The sequence below is a fragment of the Heliangelus exortis genome, chromosome 3, assembly GCF_036169615.1.
Source record: "Heliangelus exortis chromosome 3, bHelExo1.hap1, whole genome shotgun sequence".
NCBI lineage: Eukaryota > Metazoa > Chordata > Aves > Apodiformes > Trochilidae > Heliangelus > Heliangelus exortis.
The window spans coordinates 43,376,946-43,387,791 of NC_092424.1; the positions used below are offsets into that span (position 1 = coordinate 43,376,946).

Below are 10,846 nucleotides of genomic sequence, written 5' to 3' on the forward strand. Positions count from 1 at the left end.
ATTGCCTCATTTCACTACACTGCAGTCCTCTGAATAATCCCTAGGGTTCTCCTCAAAGAAAAATGAAGATTGGTTTGACAAAACCAAGAGATCCAAGACTTGTTGAAAAAGAAGAGAACTGCTCACCAAGCCCACCTTGCTCAGCCATCTTGCCATGTAAGAAAAGCAGCCTTTCATCTTGCATGCAGTAAGCTCCAACAGAAACTTCAAGATATCCAGAACCAGTGGTGGATCAACTTAGCAGAAAAGACTGAACTATGCGGTTATGGGTGACCACAGAGGGCTCTATGAAATGCTGAAAGCAGTGTATGGACCCACACACCAGGCCCAAAGCCCCCTACTCAGTGCAGATAGCCAAATGTTTCTGACAGATAAAACCTCCATCCTGAACCGGTGGTCTGAACATTTTCAGAATTCAGCACGTTACACAACAACCGGTGAAGACTGAATTGGGCATCACCCCTACTTTGGGAGAGCCTCTTAAAGCCATACAGCAACTGAAAACTGGCAAGGTAGCTGGGGTTGATGAAACCCCATCTGAAGTATGGAAGCATGGAGGCCAAGCACTCCATGCTAAATTTCACGAGTTCCTCTATTATTTATATGAGCAATAAACACCTGAAGAAAAGTACAAAGATTAGTGTCTACAGAGCCATTGTACTGTCTACTCTTTTATATGGGTCTGAATCATGGGTCATCTACTACCTGCAACTCCTTGAACACTTCCATCCTCCGTACAATCCTAAACATCCACTGAACTGACCACATGACCAATGTTCCTGTCCTTGAACATGCAGGGGTCACCAGTATGGAGGCCATGATACTGAGGAAAGAGCTTCGCTGGGCAGGGCACGTCTCCAGGATGGAGGATCACCCCCTCCCTAAGATTGTGCTCTATGGTGAACTTGTCACCGGCTGCTACAACAGAGGAGCTCCAAAGAGGAAATACAAGGATTCCCTGAAACAATCCCTTAGCTTTTTCCATATTGACTGCCATCAGTGGTCCGCTCTGGCCTCCAGGTTGGGAGACATGGAGACACCATCCATAACGCTGCTGCCTCCTTTGGGAACATATGTAGAATCAGTCTGGAGGAGAAAAGACAGCGCAGAAAGAGCCGTGCCGTGCCTGTCCCCTCACAGGAGACTTCCTGCTCTGCCTTTTGCAGCCACGCTGCCTGTCCCACATTGGCCTTATCAGCCATCAGTGCGCTTGCAGCAAGCATAGGGAAAGCCTCTCGTGAAGCCAAGCCATGAAAAATGTATGGTATGCAGTGTAGTTTGAATTTAGACACCTGAACTGCTTTAACCCTGTGTTCAGTCCACCTGTGCTTTACTGGATCTAGCACTCACTGTACACAGTTAGTCCTCTGTTTCAATGTCCTTTAGTCAGTGACTCTGAAAACCAACTGTATGCAGCTATTTTGTGGCTGATGAGCTGGGTAGAGCATTTATTTGGTTACTTAACTTCTTTATTTTTAGTTGATACTCCATACAGTAAAGTGGGATATCTATGGATTTAAGGGAATGTTGGATTAAAGCATGCCTGGAGATAGCATCTATTTAAAATTATGTCTGATCTGGACAGCTCTGAAATGCATATTTATGTTACATAGTTACTTCAATAATTTTCTGAATTACTCATTTGTATGAGTATAGTATATGAGAATAGTCACACTTATTTCAACAGAACTATTTAACGTAAGATACCTATGAGAGTATCTGTTCCTTTCTTCTCAAGCAGTTCACAAGTAGTTATCAACCAGTAGCACAGCAACCAGGGGACTAAGCTATGAAAACCCCAATGAGAGTTCCACTGCCATATTTTCCCTTTGACAGATTTCTATTAGTCTTTAAAGTACTGAGAAACAGAGAAATTCAACTTCCTGTACTCTGAAAAATGCCAATAAGCAGGGAAAAAAAAAAAAAAAAGACAAAATAGAACTGGCAATGAGTTATTGGCAAGATCTAGCATAACTGAACTGCATAAAGTTTAAAAATAAAAAAAACAAACCTAACACCAAAACCAACCAACCACAAAAAATGTCAAACCAAACAAAAACCTATAAGTGTCGCCCATTGTTAAGAAAATTCCAGAAAGATAAGTAACTTGGAATGAAAAAACAGAAAGGGGGAAAGAAGGCATAGATGCTAAGACTCCTACCTGATGGGGAGCCTTCACATAAAACTTAAAAACATCCTATAAGTTTTGATTTGAAAACTTGACCATGCAGTACTCATACCTGCTTATTCAATAGCTTCATGCAGTATAGATGGCATATGTCCCTACTTAGGTTTTTAAAACATATTCTGCAGAGTACACAAAAATGAGGCAGTATTTTCTTCCTATGTGTTTTGAAAATATAGCCTGTGCACAAATTTCGACTATGTATTTCATCACACACCCAGAAAACTTTTTCTATAGCATTAAGGGAATGTACTGAAAAAAAAAAAACAACCTAAATTTTGTCTACAGAGATTTGCCTCACTAAACTGCATTAGTCGTTACGGATGGACAGCCTCCTCTGGGGAGTAATACAGAACAAAAACCTAATTTTAAGTGCTTTGAATTACTTTTGGAAGGGTTGGGTTCCTCTTATAGAAACATTGCTTGACAGTGCTAAAGTCAGCATACACACCCAGCCCCAACAGAACAGGATGAAAGCACTGAAACTCTAGGGCAATATCTCCGTTCTCAATCTGAATATTGAAAATAATCGGTCTGCAAAAACATGGCCTTTGAAGATTCTGCACACTGTACCTGCCCTTCAGAGAATTCTACCTAACCTTTGAACTACTGAAACCCATAAAAATTCTTAATGTTTCTACAGCATGTACACAGAAAGTTAAGCTTATTAGTTACTCTGGATAAACAAAATCTTTTTTGTGTGTGTGTTGCTTAAGTCTTCATGTCTCAGTATGCCCACCTCTCACTTTGTTAAGCAAAATATTTAAAGCACTTCAGACCTTGAAGAACCATTGGACTGAATATATGCTTTTGAACCCCAAGTAATAATTATGAAAACTTGTTTCAAAGGTGGAAGGACTCTATTGTAACTTAAATTACTGGTTAATTCCTAAAAAAGTAATAATTGGGGCCATTGTCTGAACTCCATTTCACTACATATGATCAAATCTGGAATAAAGCTACTGTTGTGGGGTTAAAGTCAATGAACTATATCAAATTTATATTGGCTCAACTGAGATCATAAACTGGTCCTGTAATTGGACCTTTAATATAACATCTGCAATTGGCTGTTCTGGCCAAGGAACAGACAATGTATCCTGACAGAGTTCTGAACCTATTAGAATTAGTTGGGAGAGGGTGACTACATGACGAACATCTAATTCTATAAAAAAGAGAGGAGTAAAACTAGAAATAGGGAATTGCTGGATTTGAATTAGGTTATCCTTAAAGTTGCATCTGCATTAGAAGTGTTTATAGATCAGGAGGATTTTAAAATAAAAGCAAAATAAATGGTGATGGGTGATGAAGGTGTGAGGTCCATGTCTTTTTTTTTTTTTTTTAATTTTAGGAGAAGCTGTAGTGAAGCTCAATTGCCTGAATGCCCACTTACAGCTGGAGTTCATTAGATGTATTCCAGTATTTTCCACTTCAGATTAATCCAAAAGGAATTCAGTTCTTGTGCTTCAAAAAACATCATGATGTGATTCAAAGCACAGAACATTGGTACAATCAGAGATGCACTTCAAGAGCATGCAAATGCTAATCTGAACCAAAATGACATGAAAAAGAGAGAAAATGATCTTGCCAAGGCCACTGTGCTTGTTGTTTTTTAGCCAGCTAAAACAAATCATGTAATATACAAGGAGGATATAAACATCCCTTAGGACTGAATTGTTCCTAAAAGAAACTATTTGGAAAGGAACAAGAACTTAATGAGACAGTATTAACTCTTCTGCTGACCTTTAAGAGAAAGCACCAATTGCAGTGTAGATACTTCTAGCCCAAACCAGATAACCTGGTTAGGCGAAGGGCTGAAATATAAGCTTGCTTCCTTTTATATAACATCTTCCATCTTCAGTGCAGATGAAAGCCTTAATGTGCTGATAGGCCCTTTACGCCCATTCCACAGCTCATTCTCATGGGCTAACAAGGTCTCTTACAAGTCAACTTGCAAAAAAATCCCATGTTACTTGACAACAGGTCATGTACAGGGGAAGGCAGAGGGAATCTTTTATATAGATAAGTCTTGACAGCATGGATGCTCACATGGTGACAAGAGTCACCGCAAGCAGCCATCTTAGCTCTTGCAAGCAGCCATCTTAGCTCTGGAGTTTGGCATCCAAAGATTTTCTGGAAAAGGCAACATCATTTATTTCAACCACCTTCATAAATGTGGATGGCTTTGCTAGACGTGAGAGGATGTACTGTGTTCAGACTTGGACTGATCAGCTGAAGAAGCACTTTATGGCACAGAAGGAACAGTCAGGTCAATGGTATCTTCAGCATCTTCAAATCATTCAGAAAATCATTCAAAAAAGGAGTATCTGTCCATGGCCTGAAGTTGGGGTACAAATCTGCATGTTAAATGTACACTGCAGACGCAGCCTAAATGTAATTAGTTCTTTTGTTTAAGAACAAACTGACTCTAACCACTTCTTGGACATGTGGTTCCTTCAAGACAAAAAGGCAAATAACTCAGTTACATTTAGAAAAATGGCTTTAATGAAAAGGAAAATGGCATTTAATCTTTTGGTGCATCCTGCATTTTATGAGTAAATTCCATGGGAAACTGTGTAAATGGAGCATAATTATTTTTAAAATAGACTCCTTTGTTATTAAGCTACATAACTGTCATGTGTACATAAAGCACCCTGCTGAACAGACAAAAGACTGGAAAAGTTTCCTGGAGAGTTTCTGCTATTGAAAGAGTGAAAAATTGAAGCAGGGGGGATGAACTTTTGGTTTGCAGAGAAATACTGAATGTTAAACCTGGCTGAGAGAAAATCACTTTATTCTGATAACCGGATTACTTAGAACAAAAATAGAGAAAATTAAGAACTGAAGAGCAGAAAATTAAGGTGGAATGCAATTTAAAGAGTAAGTAGATGATGCAGGCTTTCATTTTCATCCCCCCCAGTGTCCAGCTAATTAAAATTACAATCAAAATGAAAGTCTAAACTTGTAAATATCTTTAGCTAATGATTTTGTCTTTTTAATCATCTTCACATTCAAAGTCTTTATTTTATTCATTTAGAGCTTTACAATAAAATGAAATTGTTTTTCTCAAGTAAAATCCTTTTAATTTTCGTTATCTGTTTCTTTTTACATCACACATTATGTACTTTTCTTTTTTCTAATTTCTGCACAATATTCTCTACTTTTATAGTCTGTGCTTCTCTTATGCATTTGCTTAAAACTATTAGGAACTTAAATATAATGAAGTGCTAGGATGTAAACTTTTTGCTTAGCATAGAATCACTAGAGTTGCATCTACTAGTTTGAAAACTAATTCAGACAAACCCTGGCTTTCTTTATAAGGTGCATGCACAGACACAATGAATTTTGAAGCCACTGATCATATAAAACTTTAAATTTAGACAGAACAGTAAGTATTCATCTTCCTTGTTTCTATGACAAAAAAAGGACTTGCCCCAATTTATCAACTACTATCCAAAAATAATGGCTGTTTTTTCTGTTTTTACAAAAAAGTTATTTCTCACGTTTTGTATCTGTAACAACTGTCATGGATGCTGCAAGTCCTGTGTATACAGATCCCATTCACATGTAAACAGAGACTAAGGGTGCATTTGCAACTTGTAACTGTTGCAAATGTTCCTGCCTGGGAAGATTTATGCTGTCAGTCATCATTCTACTATGTGAATTATCTCCATGTAAAACCTATTAGCAGTACAAAAGATCCTCAAAGATATCGTGTCTGACAAATGTTTTGGGGGTTATAAAACTTCCAACTGGAACAAGACAGTATTTTCATTTATTTGCCATCTTCACTTTGATTTTCCTGGGCATTAACAGGGAAGGATGTTAAAATTACACTCTATCTTGCAAGATAATTATCAGTTTAATATTGATGTACATATACACTTCTCTAGAGAAACAGTCTCATTTTACACTGGTAAAAGGCCAAATTTTTGCCCAGCATCTTTAGGGATCTTTAACAACATACATTCCCTGTTTCTGAAAGGCAACTTTTTATCTGGCTGCTTGGAAGATCTCCAAAAGTATGTGCTCTGCAAGATTTGAAAGGGATTAACTGCATACTCTTGTGTCTTTAGAATCAATATAACATATGGATTTGCCTCATCTTTTTGAGTTGCCACTGACTGCAAAGGGAGTATTTGTACAATTCAGGAAGATGTAATTGGGCTTAAAGCCTCTGTGGTTTTTATGTACAGAAGTTAATTTATGTGAATGCATTAATGTTCATACATCAGTCATTTCACTGGGTCATCTGCCAAAAAGAGTGCCAAGATTTTGCCTATATGTACAAAGATGAACATGTGCTTTGAGAGCCCTCTAGACCTAAGACACTTTAAAATACCCAGTGCTTACTTAATCATTTTACACTGTTAATAGATCAATCAGTGTTCTTGAGTTTGGTACCCAAGCATATATTGGCATGTTTGCTAGTATTAGAGAAAGAACAATTGCATTCAAACCCATGAGAACACTTTTAGTGCTTCAGTCACTTTTCTTAACAGCTACATTGCTTTGTATTGAGGTATTATAATAGAGATACCCAGGGCCTCCCTTTAAGTTTGTGAACTGTTAATGATGCAAAATGGTTTCAATATAGCCAGAAATAGAAGTATAGCCAAAAAACCACTCTGCACATCAATAAAAATATTTTGCAGCAAAAACAAAGTAAACTCTTTCTTGGGTAAACAAAGGAAGCCGGATACATGAAAACTGTGCAAGTAACAGGCTGTGGGAGGATTGTGGGGAAAGGGAAGCCTGATGGTTCTCACCTGCGTATTCTTCCAATGCCTGATCAAACATCTCACTGTTTCTAAAAACAGTGGCTGGGCTTAGGGATAAACACTCTTGATGCTTTCTCCATGTCAGCTCCAGTGCTTGTGTCACATTTTCAGCTAATGAGGCCTGCCTAAAAGTAATTAATCAAAATACAAATTAGTTTTTGCTTGGTGAAGAAATCAGCCCAATGTACAAGGGGATCAACTGGGAACCAGAGTTGGGTTTTGAAGGAGGAGCTATAGGACAAGGAACAGGGTGAAGGGAAGAGCATAACTGGCCTTCACAACAGTGAGACATTCAGTAGAAACAGTAGAACAATGAACCTCTGTCAGATCACAACCACAGCCTTCTGGTTTAGTCACAGAAAACTCCATCTAGTCCCAGTGGCTGTTAATCTCTCTGAGCTGAGCTTGGAAGGAGTGGAAAATTGAAGCTCAAGAGAGGGAAATGCCTTAATCAGCTGATGACAAGGTTTAAGCACTAGTTTTTTTAAGACCTCAAATACATTTCACTGGTTTTCAGTGTGTACACCTTTGGTGTAGCTTTTAGGCACAAGCAAGCTAGTTCAACTTGTAAAAAAAGTACAATTGCATACTATTAAAAGTATCATCTTGTTGTATTTAATTATTAGGCCTTTCATATATTTTTACCTTTAAGAATTCATTTGGGCTGAATTCTTTAATTGTGGTCTATGGTGTATTTTGTAGAAGACTGTGAAATTGGTCTGTGTTTTAGGTCTGCTTAAAAGGCAGTGAAAATACAGTAAATATTTTTGTAACATATTTTCCTTACAACAAGCTACTGCTTTTCACACCTGACTCTGATCACTAGATAGCTGAGGAATCACCCCAGAAGAGAGATGCTCTCTGAAATAGAGGTGATTTGTATTAAAAAATAATGTAAACTATGAAAGTTTAAAAACACTTGATTGATGGCTTTGCACTCCTGGTAAAATTGACCTTCAGTGGCTTGAAATACTATTGTAATTTTTCAATTTGCTATTATAAAATCCAGATTTCATAAACATATTATTATCTTTCCATTATGACTGCAATGCTTTTCTATAACATCTAAAAAGAAATGGGATTAGCATGAGATTCTGTCACTCAGGGGATTTGTGGAAAAAGGTGGAGATACAGGAAAGGTCAGTTCTTAGGGGTGAGATGAATTAAATGACACTGAATTATGAGGAAGAACAGCAATAACAGTATCAGCAATTTTGCATTATTTTAATGGGTTGGTTTATATTTGAGATACCAATGGTGGAGAACTGTTTTCTTGTCTTCCATAATATCCTTAAATAAATTTTAAAAAACATTAAAAAAAAAAAAAGCTATTACGAAAACTGAATTATTTCAATTATTTTTTTTTTTAGGTTACTGAGTAGGTTCATCTGAATTCTGTCTCCTGTGAATGTACTTGCTGTCTGACTCTTCATGGGATAATTTGGTAACAAAATCTAGTCTAGAAACTGTCACATTCTTGTGTTTGGTCAGCATACTGTATTTTTTGTCACTCAAGCCATGATTTTTTTTTTTTCATTACTTAACTGGCTGAATGTGACATATGAATAGACAAACAATAACAAACTCCATTATGATTCTTTTAGCAAGCAATGATTAAATTAAAATTAAATCATCAAAGTTGGCCTGTGGCTGAAAGATCAGATCAGGATTCCTTTGCCTTAAGAAGTATGCCTGTCAAACCTCTGTCTTGCATTAATTTTGTTATTTTCTTGTTTTAAAAAATTTGAAATTTGTGTGTCAGATCAAAGCAATGTTATATTTCAAGTAATTGCATTTTTATAAGAAATTTAAAAGTGTGCAGTATATACAACATAACAAGTAATGTTCTCCAGGCCTCAGTATTAAAATATTTGATGGTTCTGATATTACAGTATTTAAATTTAGATATATAACTCCATAAATGCACTCGCCCAAAGTGACTTGACACTTTTTTTTAATGTCACGGACTAAGATATACATGGCTAAGAGAAGGAAAAAACTGTCTTCAGTTTTGCATTTGATGCAATTAAGATATAACCCCTGTACCTGGTAAAAAGAGATACTTGACAGTTAAACAAGGTAACATCTAGTAAAATGCATATTGAGAGAAAACAGCTCAACAAAAGAAGTGTTTTGATCAAAATGAAATTATTAGATAATATGAAAGATGAAATTTACTGGATTAACTGTTCAAAATGAACCATACTTGGTACTGAAAGGCATGCCAACAGCTTTAGGGAAGGAAAATATGAACATACAGTTTACATTAAATGGCATTTAAAACCTGTTTGTCCATATATTTAGAAAATGTTTCTTGAGTTGGTAACCGAGTCTGACAGCATCCAAAGAAAACGGAGACCAGAGCAACATTCTTGCAAAGAACTGAACTGCTAGAACATGTCTTTTTCAGGTAATTGGCTGGTATTGTGGAAATCATCTGTGACATTTGCAAGCTGCAAAAAAACCATGTTAGTCATAACTGAGGATGTATGTTTATTATGACATATTCCTGAAAATCTTACTAGGATGAATATAAATGGCATATCTTGGGAATCTTCCACCTCTCTATTGACTATTCTTAGCCCATTGTATACCTGATGCTTGGGAAAATCATTGGCAGAATTTGGATACAGGATGGAGGAACTTTGGCAGCATACACAAAGAACACGAGATTTTGAACATCCAGCTCAAATGAGCAAACAAGGCTTCACGTTCATTCCTTCACATAGTAGCTACATTTCTAATAGCCAATACAACAGTATGAAACTGCAAAGGCTTTGGCCCATTTTGACTCCTTTGTTTCCATGCAATCCCCACTTCCATGATTCCCAAGCTAAGCAAGTAAGATCTATCTGCAGGTATAAACATTTTTGTAGTTTTCTCTGCTTCTCTTACAATCCTCCTGTTGTTCAGCAGGTACAAAGCTGCTGCCACCAATCAGACACAGTGATGCTTAGATTGCCATAAAAACTTGCAGAAAACACTTGCTGCCATTTCCCAGTTCCTTGGCCTGAAACAAATCAGCTCCTGCAACACTGTATTCTATATGTTTTGCCAAGTCTTCTGTACAATGAGAAGCACTGGCTGAAAAACATTAGCAACTCACTGTATTGCGAGAAATAACATCCTCTATTACTAGTGATTAATAACTGGGAAAGTTGACAAGATTTAGCCAGTTTAGTCATTTGTAGCATATCCAACAGAGGCAGCCTCATCAGATGACGTATTAATATATGACCTTTGTCAAACTTCAGTAATACAGTGCATGCTAGTCAGTTTGCATTTGCATTGGTTCCCAAGGGATGTAGCCTTGAGAGATTCTCAAGTTCAGTTGCTAGTTCTGCAACATAGCTTTTAAGTGAGCTGGGCAAGTCACCTATCCCTTTGTAAAACTTTTTTCTTCCTCAGACAGGTTTATTTTGGCAGAAACAGCCCCTCAGCCTTAGTGATATGCAAAGTTTTAAGGCATCCTGAAACCTATATAATACATCTCAAAAGTTTTGTTTAAGGCTTTCCTAAACACAGTGACTGTGAAGTCGTACCAGCAGCCCACCTAGAAGTAAGGAAAATTTTTATCATAGCACCTGCGTGAGAGGGTAGAAGAGCCCTCATTGCCCTAAATGTGTTGCAGTGGAAACACTAGATGATTGGCAGAAATACAGCGCATGAATCTATACAGAAATAACCCCTTGCCTTGGTTGGCACTTTAATCTGTTTGGCATCTATTAAAGAGCCTTGCTCGAAGCTTCTCCGTAGTCCCGGGCACTCGTCTTCTCAGGGCGTACTGAAGCGTGAGGAAACCCCGGGGCTGGTCCAGCATCTCGGCTCCCGGGGCTCCGTGACATCCCCCCCCCAAGGCACTACGAGCTTCCCGCCGCGGGAG

The 10,846-nt window shown here is 37.7% G+C and overlaps 1 long non-coding RNA gene across 1 annotated transcript in view; it reads right to left on the reverse strand.

Moving 5' to 3' along the window:
* The window catches only part of LOC139795518 (uncharacterized), a 173,323-nt gene extending 166,239 nt beyond the window's left edge, over nt 1-7,084 (reverse strand). Inside the window, exon 1 of the long non-coding RNA XR_011725541.1 lies at nt 6,952-7,084. This is a non-coding gene — a long non-coding RNA (uncharacterized lncRNA). The remainder of the gene's footprint in view (nt 1-6,951) is intronic.
* Nucleotides 7,085-10,846: the final 3,762 nt, after the last annotated feature.